At 43.5% G+C, this 15,740-nt stretch overlaps 1 long non-coding RNA gene across 1 annotated transcript in view; it reads right to left on the bottom strand.

Moving 5' to 3' along the window:
• The window catches only part of LOC140899873 (uncharacterized), a 186,694-nt gene that overhangs the window by 108,189 nt on the left and 62,765 nt on the right, over positions 1-15,740 (bottom strand). The gene's annotated exons all lie outside the window — the stretch shown is intronic.

Raw genomic sequence — 15,740 nt, 5'->3', positions numbered from 1 at the left:
GCACTGGTCCATTGTTTAAATTAAATGATGTTCATTAAAGGAACATCACCTCCCAATAATTAATTTTGCTTTGAGGAAAAAAAAATCTACAGACGATTTAATGTACCATGCAAGCCCTAGTAGATGCTCCATATATTTTCTCCCATTCCCCTCCTCCCGGCAGAAAGGCATCTCTGCTAATCTTCCTTTTGCTTCTGAACGCAAAGACAGCATTTGGCAGGAGAAGCTGCACAACAAGAAAAATACCCTTGTCAATTTCACCCAGTGTTTTCATGCTGACAGTGTTTCAATAAGGTTACATGTTAGTGTATTGATATCTGCAATCATGTCCGCTCACGCTCTCTGCTCTCCTCCAAGTTACAAAGATCAAGAAACTGTATGTACGTATTCTGAAGACACTTGGACAATGGAATCAATAGAACACTGAAGCTCCTTTAAAAAGCAGTGTTGTTTCCATGCTGGGATGGGTGTGAAGTTTTTGGAGGGGTTTTTGATTTTTGCTGGAGATTAAAATCCTAAGAGAGGGTGGCAGGAGCTAAGATGGGAGTTGGATCTCAAACAAAATGAGATTCTGATCATCTGCCCATGAGTGGATGGTTCCTACAACTGGCCATGAGATAACTCACAAGTCACAGTAATGAAGACTAGAGTCATACAGTAAAAAAAATCAATAGTTCCCCAACAGGGAAGCAGAAGGGTCTAGTGGTTACTGCCGAGGATGCAAATAGTGCCTTACTCACTCATTAGCCCGTTCAATTCATTTGGAACTCTTTATGGCATTTAGTGCTGGTCAGCTTGAGGAAGGTATCAGAATCTGGCCCTTAATCTCCTTGTGCCTCCATTTCTAGAAGTTGGGAATAATAATTAACTCCTCTGTGGATACACATATTGGTTTAATGATGGTTATACAAGTTAAGCCAATATAAACCAGGTTTAAATCAATTTAAGAGAGTCCCCCCACCCACACCATCACATAGGTTTAACTAAATCAGTTTTGAAACAGCACCTTTAGTTAATCTGGCACAACTTTCTATGTGGACCAGGCCCAGTGCCCCAGAAGTCACAAGCGTTCTTGTTAGCAATGGGATCTGGAAGTGTCCCAAACGCATCATTATTACCTGCACATGACCCTTACAGAGGGCCTACTTTCCCTTCGGCTTACACTGTAATCCTGCCTCCTTCTAAATTTGTGTCTTTGTGTTACTCACACTAAGTTAGTAACAAGCTGTCATCTTAAAAGTTCTCTACATCAAGCCATATTCCCAGTCAATGGCTTAGCTTGAAAACGGTGACCAATTTAAAAGCTCCACCCTGGCCCATCTTCCTCAACACACCAAGAGATTGAAAATGAAATGACCAATTGCAGCTTCCTTTGCCGTGTCTGCACACTGCAGATGCTCAGTACCTTGGAAAATCAGGTCACTTATTTTAAGTACACACCTCTGGGTTTAGAAGCCTAGTATTAAGCACCTAGACTTGAAGACTTTTGCCCATGTCTACCTGTGGCTTGGCACCCTGGAAAGGAGAACAGAAAACAAGTTTCCTCACTAGGAATCTTTCCATTGACTTCCAGTCGGCTTTGAATCAGTCCCCAAATCCTTAATTTTTGAGTTATGCAGGCCTCATTAGAAACTACTGCAGCTCTCAAAGTAACCATACATGCAACAAAAATTAATTCACGACCCCGGGGGGGGGGGGGGGGGGGGATCAAAGCCTGAGCCTGCCCAAGCCCCACCGCCCTGGGTGGGGAGGCCCAAAGCCTGAACCCCAGTGTTCTGAGCATGGGGGGGACGGACACCAAAGCTGAAGCTCGCGGGCTTCAGCCCCAGGCAGGGGGCCTGCAACCCAAGTCCTGCTGCCCAGGGCTGCAGCCCTTGGGCTTTGGCTTCGGCCATGGGTAGTGGGGCTCGGGCTTCAGCCCCGGGTCCCAGCAAGTCTAAGCCAGCCCTGGCGACCCCATTCAAAGGGGGGTCGCAACCCACAGTTTGAGAACCACTGTGCTAGACAAAGCCTGCAGACTTCCAACCTCTTTCCTGATGCCTGGCATCCTTCTTAGAAAGAGCTCTGGCTGCCCATCTATCTCCTCATCTTGCTGCAATGTGGCAAGCAGAGAAAGGTCTAGTTTTAAAAAAAAGATGGCAGCATCTCAAATAGAGCAAGCGGAGCTGCATTAAAAACTATTATCTGATTACACTAAACTTGTTTTGAACCCACACATATCTAGTAAATTCTGGGACACCAAAGTCTCAGAAACACACAACATTAGTGGTGAGATTTTAAACACACCAAATTCAGTTATTTTAAAATTGACAGGAATTTTAACTCAGCCATACTGCTCTTAATATATAGGGAGGCACACCAGTTAGCCCTCGATACAGTAATACAAAATCCTTAACAGGGCTAGTGAACTACGGTTCCTTTAGGAATTGTTGGGGTTTCAAACATTGACTTGTGCAGTTAAACTTTAATAAAAATTCCTTTCTCCCAAGTGCTTATTAGGTGTTATAGCCAAATAATAATTAAACTAACAACAAACTAAGTGTTTGAGTCAGGCCAAAAATCCTTTCCCCATTAAATTACTCAGCTTTCAGCCTCTCATAATGTCATAATTCAGCTCATTCTGTCCTTATCCAAGGAGTTCCAAGGTAAGACCGACATGAGTTTCAAAGTTTAATAATAATAATCAGCAAAACAACTCTATTGTGGGAGAGGAGAACCCTTTTGGGCCTTCATACACCCTAAAGCAGTAAGAGCAGTACACGGGCCCATTTTTCCCTCCAGGCCATCTTTAACAGGAAGGGGGAAGAATGTTGCATTTAAAGCAGATACAGACCATCTGGGGGATGTATTTATTTTCTGTGGTCTTTTTTCCTGCATCCAATAAGGTTTTACGATTGTGTTTCTGTGGGTTTTCATGTCCCTTTTGTTTCTGGACAATAAAATCACTTGGCATTTCATTCATTTTTTAGCCAAAAGCTTGGTCACGTTCCATCAGTGATCGGGGCAAGCAGGAACCTGGTACAGTCGTCCCCACCCAAGGCCCGCTGGCTTTAATTTTTCAGTAATTTTTCATGAAATCTTTTAGATGGCCACAAGTAGTGAGGCTTTCCATTCCGCATGGCATTCCTTTCCCACAGTCTCAATGAGGAGCTGCTCAGATGAATAGCAATGCTGATTACTTTTACGAAGGCTCGGGAAACACTCTCCCATCTCAGAGAAGTCACCGGAATAGTATAATTGGTTCAATTGTCTAACGTAATCCATATCTGCGGCAATTTATTGTCCATGTATACTGTTGCGTTCTGTCTCCATACAAAGTATCTACCCTGCATTATATTAGTGATTAGATAAGTGGTGTATTGCTTTGTACTGTAATGTGTTACTGTTTCATGCTGTGATGTATAAAAGGAAAATGCAAACACAAACACTGACCAAAGGAGGAGATGCAGGAGCAATTCACTTTGAGGCTCAGTTTGCTGTCTTCCACATTTTTCAGTAGTTTATTCAAAAGTTGTATTACTTTCTGCATTGAGTATGTTTTAAAATATAGTGGCCTTTACTAGCCCTTCCTTACTGTCATCTAAGCATATAGTCATAAAATAATTGTACTTAGCCACCTTTGCAATGGGCTTTGAGATCTACAAACAAAACATGCTGTAAGTGCTACATATCATCATCCCACTTTTACAACAGGAAAGCTGGATTCCAGCTAAGGTTTATTATTAGGTAGCATCTCAAGGCCCTATTCAGGGATAAGGACTCCATTGTGCAAGGTGCTGTATAACCAACAAAAAGACAGCCCCTGCCCATGAGAGTTTACAAGCTAAGCATAAGACAAGAAGCATATGACAGACAGAGGGAACACAAAGAAACAATGAGACAACACTGGCCAGCATGGTAAGCAGTGATCAGAGCTGCAGAGAGATTAAGCTTGGTTTTCAGAGATGATGAGCATTCAACACCCATTGATGTCAGCAGAAACTATGGATGCTCAGCAACTCTGAGCTACCAGGCCCCAAATGACTCATGCAAAGTCAGATTGATCTCACTGTAAGAGCTGGAAATAGAACCCTTGTTTCCTGCCAATCCCATGCCCTACCGACTGCACAGCTCTGCTTCCCTTAACACTTGTTATACTGCAGAGAGACCTGTACCAGCAACAGTCAATACCAACCTAATGAGAGCCACAGCATCACATTGGTCCTGGTGTTTAACATCACAAGGTACTAGAAGCCCCAGGGACTTCAGTGAGAACACTCACAGGACATAAATGTTTAGCATGCGTTCTAGTCTGGAGAGTATTTTCAATGAAGCAAAGCCATGTTCTTCAACCTGGATTTGGAGAATCCAAAATCCTTAGTATATTCCAGAAAGAGCCTAGAAGGGTTAACTTCTCTATTTGCGGATGAAAGACCTTGAAAGAAACAAAGAGGAAGAAAAAAGAAAAGGAGGACTTGTGGCACCTTAGAGACTAACCAATTTATTTGAGCATAAGCTTTCGTGAGCTACAGCTCACTTCATCGGATGCTCACGAAAGCTTATGCTCAAATAAATTGGTTAGTCTCTAAGGTGCATCCGATGAAGTGAGCTGTAGCTCACGAAAGCTCATGCTCAGATAAATTGGTTAGTCTCTAAGGTGCCACAAGTCCTCCTTTTCTTTTTGAGAATGCAGACTAACATGGCTGCTACTCTGAAAAGAGGAAGAACTTCCCCTTGTTCAGACTCCCCTGTAAATCGGACAAGCCTATGGAAGCAGCATGGTCATTTGGTTATTCCATCTCTCACAGGAAGCTTGGCAAGCCACCATTTTTTAAAACCTCGGTTCTACATATATATAACAGAGGTAACAGAATGGCAGCAAATGAGCAGTGTCTGACGTACTAGCACAAGCTGGGTAGAACCTGATGTCTGAGGAACAAAAGCAGACTTGGACACATGCACCCATGGAAATATATCGGTTTCATGCAGAGTAAGGTCAAGTTTCATTGGACAACACTGACCTAGTATTGTATGACAACTCTATGCAAAACACTCTTCAAGGGATTCCTGCTCTCAGGTGTCATGGGTACTTTTGTGATAAATGGGCTTATAAATTTGCTGAGTTTAACTGTAAAAAGGGAGTATGAGTTCATAAGATGTCACAATGATGTACAATAAAGAAAGTTATAAACAGGTTCAAGAGACCTAGATAGAGAGACTGGATTAGTCTAAATCAAAAAGGCCACGCTGAGGCCTACTGAAAGGACTGTTGAAATTATGTTTGTTAAAAAACGGATGGGGACCCAGAAGTTAATTAACCAAAACTGGTGTGTCAGATATTAAGCCTAATTGGTGGACAAAAATTACGAGGGGATGGGCTATTCCTCCCATCTTTTCCTTTGAGAGACTTTTGGGGGAAAAAAACAGAAAAGAACAGAGAGGAAGAACAGACACAGGCTACTGAAGCAAGCTTTACCATCATGGCTTCTACCCCCACCACTTCCTGAGATCCGGGGCCTTCAGTATCTTGAGAGGTGTCCTGACCAGACGGAGCCACAGAGAGGGATCCAGAGGACTACTAGCTCCAGCTGAATCCCAAACACCGTGGAGGAAGAAATGGGATTAGATTTTAACAACTGCGGTGACAGCTCCAGTCCATCTCAGCCAAATAACTTCTCTTTTTGCCCCAAAGGACAGTTATCACTGTCTTTAATACCATTTAAGAGACTGTCAGACAAGGGGTTTCTCCAGCGAAAGGGAACATAAACAATGTTGTTAAATTGAAAGCCCTACTTAATACTTTATATTTCAAATGCTTTCATTGTTTTCCCTTTTTCTGTACCTTTAATAAAAGGTTAAAAGGATTTTGAATGGTTTGTTTGCCATGGTACTAAACAGGGTGAGGTCTCTGTATTCCAAACCCAAATCTTCTTTAACATGGTTTCATGTTAGCCAGTGACTGGATTTTGTTAACGCCTTTGGACGATTTATCCCATCGTCATTCATACAATAGCCCCCAAGCCCAATTTAATGCCCAGTTTCCTTACCCCCACCCCACCCCCATCCCCTTTCCTCCCCCAGGGATACAATTACAGGAAATTAACTGGTTTCAGAGTAACAGCTGTGTTAGTCTGTATTCGCAAAAAGAAAAGGAGTACCTGTGGCACCTTAGAGACTAACCAATTTATTTGAGCGTAAGCTTTCGTGAGCTACAGCTCACTTCATCAGATGCATACTGTGGAAAGTATAGAAGATCTTATTATATACACACAAAAAGCATGAAAAAATACCTCCTCCCACCCCACTCTCCTGCTGGTAATAGCTTATCTAAAGTGACCACTCTCCTTACAATGTGTATGATAATCAAGGTGGGCCATTTCCAGCACAAATCCAGGTTTTCTCACCCCCCTCCCTTTTTTTTTTCCCCCACACAAACACAGACTCACTCTCCTGCTGGTAATAGCTTATCCAAAGTGACCACTCTCCTTACATTGTGTATGATAAACAAGGTGGGCCATTTCCAGCACAAATCCAGGGTTTAACAAGAACGTCTGGGGTGGGGGGTAGGAAAAAACAAGGGGAAATAGGCTACCTTGCATAATGACTAAGCCACTCCCAGTCTCTATTCAAGCCTAAGTTAATTGTATCCAATTTGCAAATGAATTCCAATTCAGCAGTTTCTCGCTGGAGTCTGGATTTGAAGGTTTTTTGTTGTAAAATAGTGACTTTCATGTCTGTAATTGCGTGACCAGAGAGATTGAAGTGTTCTCCGACTGGTTTATGAATGTTATAATTCTTGACATCTGATTTGTGTCCATTTACTCTTTTACATAGAGAATGTCCAGTTTGACCAATGTACATGGCAGAGGGGCATTGCTGGCACATGATGGCATATATCACACTGGTGGATGTGCAGGTGAACAAGCCTCTGATACTGTGGCTGATGTGATTAGGCCCTGTGATGGTGTCCCCTGAATAGATATGTGGGCACAGTTAGCAACGGGCTTTGTTGCAAGGATAGGTTCCTGGGTTAGTGGTTCTCTTGTGTGGTATGTGGTTGCTGGTGAGTATTTGCTTCAGGTTGGGGGGCTGTCTGTAGGCAAGGACTGGCCTCTCTCCCAAGATTTGTGAGAGTGTTGGGTCATCCTTCAGGATAGGTTGTAGATCCTTAATAATGCATTGGAGGGGTTTTAGCTGGGGGCTGAAGGTGATGGCTAGTGGCGTTCTGTTATTTTCTTTGTTAGGCCTGTCCTGTAGTAGGTGACTTCTGGGAACTCTTCTGGCTCTATCAATCTGTTTCTTCACTTCCACAGGTGGGTATTGTAGTTGTAAGAATGCTTGATAGAGATCTTGTAGGTGTCTGTCTGAGGGGTTGGAGCAAATGCGGTTGTATCCAGAGCTTGGCTGTAGACGATGGATCGTGTGGTGTGGTCAGGGTGAAAGCTGGAGGCATGTAGGTAGGAATAGCGGTCAGTAGGTTTCCGGTATAGGGTGGTGTTTATGTGACCATCGTTTATTAGCACTGTAGTGTCCAGAAAGTGGATCTGTTGTATGGACTGGACCAGGCTGAGGTTGATGGTAGGATGGAAAGTGTTGAAATCATGGTGGAATTCCTCAAGGGCTTCTTTTCCATGGGTCCAGATGATGAAGATGTCATCAGTGTAGCGCAAGTAGAGTAGAGGCGTTAGGGGACGAGAGCTGAGGAAGCGTTGTTCTAAGTCAGCCATAAAAATGTTGGCATACTGTGGGGCCATGAGGGTACCCATAGCAGTGCCGCTGATCTGAAGGTATACATTGTCCCCAAATGTAAAATAGTTATGGGTAAGGACAAAGTCACAAAGTTCAGCCACCAGGTTTGCCGTGACATTATCGGGGATACTGTTCCTGACGGCTTGTCGTCCACCTTTGTGTGGAATGTTGGTGTAGAGGGCTTCTACATCCATAGTGGCCAGGATGGTGTTATCAGGAAGATCACCGATGGATTGTAGTTTCCTCAGGAAGTCAGTGGTGTCTCGAAGGTAGCTGGGAGTGCTGGTAGCGTTGGGCCTGAGGAGGGAGTCTACATAGCCAGACAATCCTGCTGTCAGGGTGCCAATGCCTGAGATGATGGGGCGCCCAGGATTTCCAGGTTTATGGATCTTGGGTAGTAGATAGAATATCCCAGGTCGGGGTTCCAGGGGTGTGTCTGCGGATTTGATCTTGTGCTTTTTCAGGGAGTTTCTTGAGCAATTAACTGGCACCCATATAGATTTACAGGTTGATGGGATAGTGACAGATTCTTCTCCTTCTTTATAGCCTCCTCTCCTTTCTCTACTTCCCTGTCCCCTCCTGAGGGTCTGCATTTCTTTGCACTGATCTAGGCATGAGTAACCTAAGGTAATTTGTTATCACCTGACAAGTAATGGCAAATGGTTCAGATTACTTTGCTAAAGGGAGGCAGGGCAAGTGGGAGCTGTGATGCTATATACACACACACATACCCTTCCCTTAATGCAGATCACGGGCAACTCTGTGGATGCTTCTAACCAAAATAAAATTGTTTCCCCATTTACCTGTAAGGGGTGCATCAGACTCACTTTGTTTGGAGACCCTGACCTGGGCTCAAGCACTCTTCAAGCTGGAATACAATCACTCTCATTGGAGCAGGTCTGGCAAGAGCATTCCATCCAGCTGAGGGCAGTAGGTGGGAGGAGACTTACACAGAGGTATTATGCATGTTATGTGCCCAAAATACTCTTCTGAAGAGGAGTAAAGTGTAAATATAACCGCACACTAACAAAGTGTGGCTGTTTGTCCCCCTCTAGTGGATAGCCCTCCAAAATCTAGAAGGTCTTCGGTTCAATCCCCACAGAGAACTCATCAAGGGCAACTTTACATTAACATGCAGGATAGTGTTAACAGACATGTTCCTTGAATATTTTTAAAGGTGATTTTAATAATCTTTAACTATAGCTTTGTAGGCAATGGGTATATGCAGCTATTTCTTGTGCATGCATCACTGTAGTATTTAAGTGAGTAGAATGGATTTCTTTTTAAAAGCTTCCATCTTTGCCTTCTTGAGATTTTTGAACTATGTGCTACAAGGTAACATGGGGGTGTGTGGGGTGGAAAAAGCTTGTTTCCCCTCTTCAAGAACTCCTGTTAATTTCAAATCATGATCCTGGGCTTTACAGAATGTGGATATGTCCTGCCTCTTGGCTCTGCCTATCAAATCATTATTAATCTTTCTAGTCTGTGTATATTCATTAGATAAACACTCAAACGGTGATGTTGTTTATTGTCTGCTCTGTACACATCATAACCCAGGGAAGACAAGATGAATTTGACAGCTAATGTAAAAATTACAGCAGGCAATACATCTTAGATTTGGGTGGAATGCCAAGATGAGAGTTAATCAATAAAATCCTAACTTAGGTGTTGTATGAAATGGCACTTCATTCATTATTAGGGGTTGGTATAAAACATGATTTAGTGGCTTGAGATATTGGCCCTTCACCTCTGGGACCTATTTTGAAATCCAATCCAATCCAAAGTGACGAAAGATCCCGCTAGTCTGAGAGCTTGGAAACGATATTGTTGCCAGAAATGTATCTGACCTGAGTTTATAATATATACATGTGCAGGTCTTCACCCAAGGAAACGTTACCCTGGAGCTGAGAGGGATTAAACTAAGATCAGGACACTTTGTACGCTAACAACTTTTTAAAGGAAAAAAAATTATGGGTGTTTCTCCTTCCTCTCCAAATTTACCTTTCGTCTTGTCAGGAAATCCAACATCTCAACCCTTAACAGACCGGCTTGTCTTTTAATTTGGTTTTCATCCTGTGCGCCCAAAACTACAAGAATGGAAGTAGGGTGACCAGATGTCCCGATTTTATAGGGACAGTCACGATTTTGGGGGCTTTTACTTACAGGCACGTATCACCCCCCACACTCTGTCCCCATTTTTTACACTCGCTATCTGGTCACCCTAAATGAAAGTCATTTTGCTCTTTGCAGAAATCAACACTAAGGGCTCGACCTGGTCCCCAGGTAAAGCAGCTTTGTGTGTTATACAAGTCACCAAGGTGGAGTATATCAAGTACTGTCCTAACCCAATGGAACCCATGGGGATATACTAGAAATCACCCCATTTCCCAAGAGCAACAAGAGATAGAACGGTGCCCTGCTTGGGCCTGGCCTAGCCAAATTTCAACTTCAGTGATATTCACCTATCAGAACAAACCCTATGGCTCCACAGAAGTCAAACTCCAATATCATACCTGTTCTCTCAACCTTCACAGACCTTTCGGGAAAGTGCCATAAAAACCAGGTCACCCTGCCTTACCCATTATAGATTTACTGGGTGTCATAACAACTGTGTTTCAAGTTTGCAGTTAAGATCTCCATTTTCTCTATTCCTGCCCCACCTTGGAACGAATGATGTTTTTTTCTGAACAGAAATAAAAACAAAAATGAAGAGTTTCTAGCATTTCTACAGGCAGTTGTTTCTCACAAGAAGGAATCCAAACTGTTGGTCTTTTTCTCTGCACTTCACAGTAGCATTAACTTGGTTGCATTTTTCTGGCATTTCTGTAATCATACCAACAATATCTAATTCTATAGCTATTAGACTCTTGTTTTAGAGTCATACATACTTAAAGGAATATACCAGAGACAGAGATGCAAAATAAGACCAAGATCCTTCAAAGTGTTAAGCACATGCTTAACTTTATGCCCTGCGAGTAGACCTACTGCAGACAGACAGGAAGGATGATCCACTGGTTAGCGCAACAGTCTTGGACTTCAGAGACCCATCCTCAAGTCCCAGCTCTACTACAGACACCCTGTCTCTCAGTTTCCCCCATCTGTAGAATGGGTATAATGGTACTTTCCTACCTGACAGCAGTGTTGTAAACACACTGAAGATTGTAAAGTAACAGGGGCCATAAGTACCTAAAATAAGCTCGTGCTTCACTTACTTTAAGTCTGCGGGATCCGTTTTGGTTAAATGCCTGGACACCCCACTGATTGAGTGTTTGGGGGTGGGTTGTAAAGAGACAATTTAAAAAAACAACAGCTTTAGCAATCAACAAAGAAATAAATTGTCATTTAGCCCAGATCCTTATAAAAAAAAAAGTTACTGAAATCACTGGATTTCTTTCCTAGTCTTTTTGCAATTCATTGCTCCAAGAAACTTGTTGCAGAGCTCTGGCTCAGGTGTGCTGTGAATCCACTAGCCATCACAACCCAGGAAACCTGACTGAAGGGTTGAAGGATTTAGATGCTAATGGAGTGATATATATCTGAGCAACTGGCAGCAGTGCTGGGATAGCACTGACTATTCTCGGATCTTGTGTGTGCACAGAGAGAGAGAGAGAGAGAGAGAGAGAGAGATATCCCTTATTGCATTTTATAACTGCCTTTATAGGGCAAATAAAATAAAGCATTTTTAAAACCAGGAAGCATTCCAGAGAACTGATTCCCACCCCCCATATAACAATCACAGTTAGAATTCAAATTTAAATACTTTTCTTGTTTTAAAAAACCCCCCGAACAATGGAACTGATTCCCTTGTTGAGCACCTGTGAAGATTTTAGTTGTCTTTGTAACTGCACCTGTTCCTTGCTGCCTTTTAAACATAAAAGGAAAGTGGCTTTAATGCTACAGTAAAACTACAGGCCTAGTCAAAATCAGTACAGCAGAGCCACTAACCATAACCATATGCTGCTATGGTTCCATGGATGCCTGAAACACAGCCTTATAGAGAGACGCTCAGTGGCAGATCCTAGACACGTGTCTTTGAAGTTCATTGGCAAAACTGCTAGCTCTGGCCACTTCATATTATCCCATAAGAGGCAGTTCATCCAGGACCTGATCCAAAGCTCGTTAAATGGAACAACTTCCATAGACTCGAGTGAGCGTTGGACCAGGTCCTTCGTGATTAGAGCAGGTGGCTGAAAGACAAGAGACCTCTGTTCTACTGACAACTCTGCCATGGACCCTGGGCAAGTCACTTGCCCTCCGTGTCTCAGTTTCCCCATTTGACAGATAGGGATTATACTACTTTCCCATCCCTGTAAACCTTTTGAGATCCCCAGATAAAAGCTGCTATATAAATGCATTGTTGTTGTGCATCTTCTGAAACACATTTGCCCTCACTCTTTTTTTATTAATTAGATAGCACCCATCACCCTTTCAGATAAGCACTTGTGTGTAATATTAGCACATACAGAACGTGGTAAAGTTCCAATGATGTCATTTTTCTGAGATCCCCAGAGGAGGCCCTTCTACTCCTCCCTCCTCTCCCCCCCCCACCCCCCCGCTCTCCAGTTTCACTGTGTGTCTTGGTGTTTTTTTCCAGAAGAGAGATGTCGTGGATTAGTGTTTGTGGATATATCAATAACAGTGGAGCTTCAGAACTGATGGCAGAGAACAATCCACTTCCAATTTGTTCACAGTTAACAAGACAGGTTAATATCACAGCACATTTTGGACATCCAAATACCGGGGTCAGAATGACCTTTACTTTGCACTGATAACAGAGGAAAGAAATTCTCATTCCAAACAAAGCCAGGAGTAGTCCTGTATCCCGTTTCCAATAGTGGCCAGTAACTGGCACTTCAGATAATGGTGCAAACACACCACTGTAGTGGGCAGTTCTGGAATAACCTGCCCCCAGGAAAGTTTCCCCATAAACTAGTGGCTGGTTTATGCTGGGTAGAAGCATGAAAGTTTCTCTCTTGTTTAGTATTTTTAGGTTATTTATACATTCATAACAAGCACAAGGACATCCACAGTGATCTGAATCTTTCTGGGCCTCCACAAAGCCCTTGACATGAAGGATACCTTGCGGCAGTGAGTTACCTAGATTAAGTTTGCATTCCTGAAGAAAAAAATCCTTCTATCAGCATAACCATTTGTTGCCTTTCAGTGTTAATGACGAAGCTTTAGCTCATCCCATCCAGTTTTAAAGCACCTGCTATGGCCTGTATTTGAACCACCTCAGGTTTGATTGCACAGATCAAGGCCAGATGGGCTGACCTAGTATTTGACAGGAAATACTTCAACAAATACCTGGATCCCAACCAAGTAAGAGGCTGCTCTTCTGTCAATATCGAGCCAGTGCCTCCCGCCCATGATGCTAGCAAGCGCTGTGCTGCTGGGGGCACCATCTTTCAGATGATACAACCAACTAACGGCTTGTTTTGTTATAGTTTTCCCTTTAGTGGGTTAAATCTCTTTGCAATTTGTGCCATAGCATGGGACAGCAAGTCTGTTGCCTGCCTGTCACTATGCTGCACACTCCAGGGTCACTTCGAACTTTACAGTGACACCAGGGATAGATTTGGATCCTCCTGCCCCAAAACCACAGGCCCACAGTTGACTTAAAGAAGAATCTCTGTTCTGTCAGCAATATAGGGGATATGCCAAATGCTGTCCAAGAGTTCAAATTCTATCTAGCAGAGGCACGCACGCACACGTCCCTAGCCGGTTTATGAAAGTATTAACATATACCTATCAGACTGTCAGAAGCACTCTGCACTGGCCTAACTCAGCTTCCGCTGAGGTCAACACTACACTTCCTTGTTGGCTTCAAATGGAAGCAGAGATAGGCCAAAACTGAGCACTTCTGAAAACTCCACCCCCTTCCTTGCAGTTCATTTGGGATTTTTGGATACTTTCGCTCTTCCCGATTTCTAACAAGCTAAAACTCCCAAGCTGGGAAAGGCAATTCCAGAAGCAGCATCTGCTCCTTGTTAAACTCCAAAAGCAATTGACAGTAGAGTCTCCAATACTCTTTCCCTGGTCTGTCAAGAAGTTATAGGCTGCTTCAGGTCGCCTTGGGCTGCTTTAGTTTCCTGGATACTTTTTTTTTTTTTTTTTTTTTTTTGCTGTTCTATCAATGCACCTTCAATGCCAAAAGAATTTTCACACTACCATCTCATTGTGAATAAGCTTCAGCGCGGGTCTCTCCTGAGATCTCTAGCCATTGCTCTTCACTCAGAGTTAAAAGACAATCAGTTACAGGGAACAAAATAGATTTCCCAAACCAAACATAATAAATCCAATACTCTCCCCATCCTGGTTTCAAGCAGGCACAAACTGCAAATATGACACTGACACTTTCTGGGTTTCTGAGAGTATTGCTGGCCCTCTGAATGGGGAGCACAACCAGTGGGAGAAAAGGAGTTGGTCCAGAGACGTAGCTTCCCTCAAAATAATCAGCCAGGAGCTAAATAAGCTTTCTTCAGTTAGACAAATAGTCTAAAACAGTAAAGATCTTGCCATCCAATAACATACTCCTGGTCGGCATTTACTCCGCTTCTACTGCCTGGGACTTTCCAGACAGCTATTAGTGTATTTCCCCTGCCACCTTAAATCACCCCTTCATTGCAACTCTTCTATTGCATCCCCTCTAGAAGGCACAAACTATCATTTATTAAATATTCATGGTAAATAGGCCCAATGGCCTGTGATGGGATATTAGATGGGGTGGGATCTGAGTTACCCAGGAAAGAATTTTCTGTAGTATCTGGCTGATGAATCTTGCCCATATGCTCAGGGTTTAGCTGATCGCCATATCTGGGGTTGGGAAGGAATTTTCCTCCAGGGCAGATTGGAAGAGGCCCTGGAGGTTTCTTGCCTTCCTCTGTAGCATGGGGCACGGGTCACTTGCTGGAGGATTCTCTGCTCCTTGAAGTCTTTAAACCACGATTTGAAGACTTCAATAGCTCAGAGGTGAGAGGTCTTTCTCAGGAGTGGTGGGTGAAATTCTGTGGCCTGCGCTGTGCAGGAGGTCAGACTAGATGATCATAATGGTCCCTTCTGACCTAAATATCTATGAATCTATGTGCAAAGACACGGCGGAGATGCACCGAAGGAAACGGCTCCCTGATACATGTTATGGAGATGTCCTCTATGAGCCCCCACGTTGGACTGGTGCTGCCACCCAGACAACGTGAGCCTTAAGTCACAATTCTCACTTTGATAGACCCTGCACGTTGAAAGACACTTTACTGTGAATGCACCTGGACACCCATTGACTGGCTCTGCCCCACTCTCATGATATCCTCAGGGCAGTATATCCTATAGAGAAAGCTTTGCAGGTGCTGCTTCCCCTTATTAGGCTCGAGTCGTCTGCCTGGCACAGCCAATGTCCCTCCCAAATGCACTCTTCCTAGGGTGAATGAACCCCAATGTAGACAAGTCTCTGGCAGCCTGAACAGATTTTATTACTTTAAGGAAGCGTAACTGAAACCATGGTAAACATGGGTCTGGGTGCAGGAGCCCTGTGTAAAGCTGAATTCCCGCTCGTGCCAATAGTGGTTCGCCTCAATTGCTGTTCTAGCCAGCAGGCAGGCAGATTATATATACACACACACACACGTTTCCTAAAACTGTGCATCAGTCACCAGTGAAATATGGCGGTGGCAGCCTGCATCTAAACCAAAAAAGTCATACAGTACTCCACAAGGGTCTACATGGCTGCTAGGGAAATATGCTGGGCACCCCATAAGGGACTTCATTTCCGCATCTGTGGAACACAGGTATTATGAAGCCTAGTTTCTAAAGCACTTGAGAATGGCCCGATGAAAGGTGCTGGTGAAGTACATTCAGTGCACCTTATTAATCACTTAAGTCTACTGATTCTGATGCTTCCAGCAGAGCCAGCCATATGCCTCCCTCTTTTATTTCCTCTCCACGGGCCCAGTCCAAAGCCCATTGAAAGTAGTAGAAAGACTCCCATTCATTTCATTGGCCTTAGATCAGGTTCCATC

This window comes from Lepidochelys kempii, chromosome 17 (assembly GCF_965140285.1).
Source record: "Lepidochelys kempii isolate rLepKem1 chromosome 17, rLepKem1.hap1, whole genome shotgun sequence".
NCBI classification, from domain to species: domain Eukaryota; kingdom Metazoa; phylum Chordata; order Testudines; family Cheloniidae; genus Lepidochelys; species Lepidochelys kempii.
Note: the sequence above shows the minus strand (reverse complement) of the source record. Positions and strands in the feature narration are given on the sequence as shown.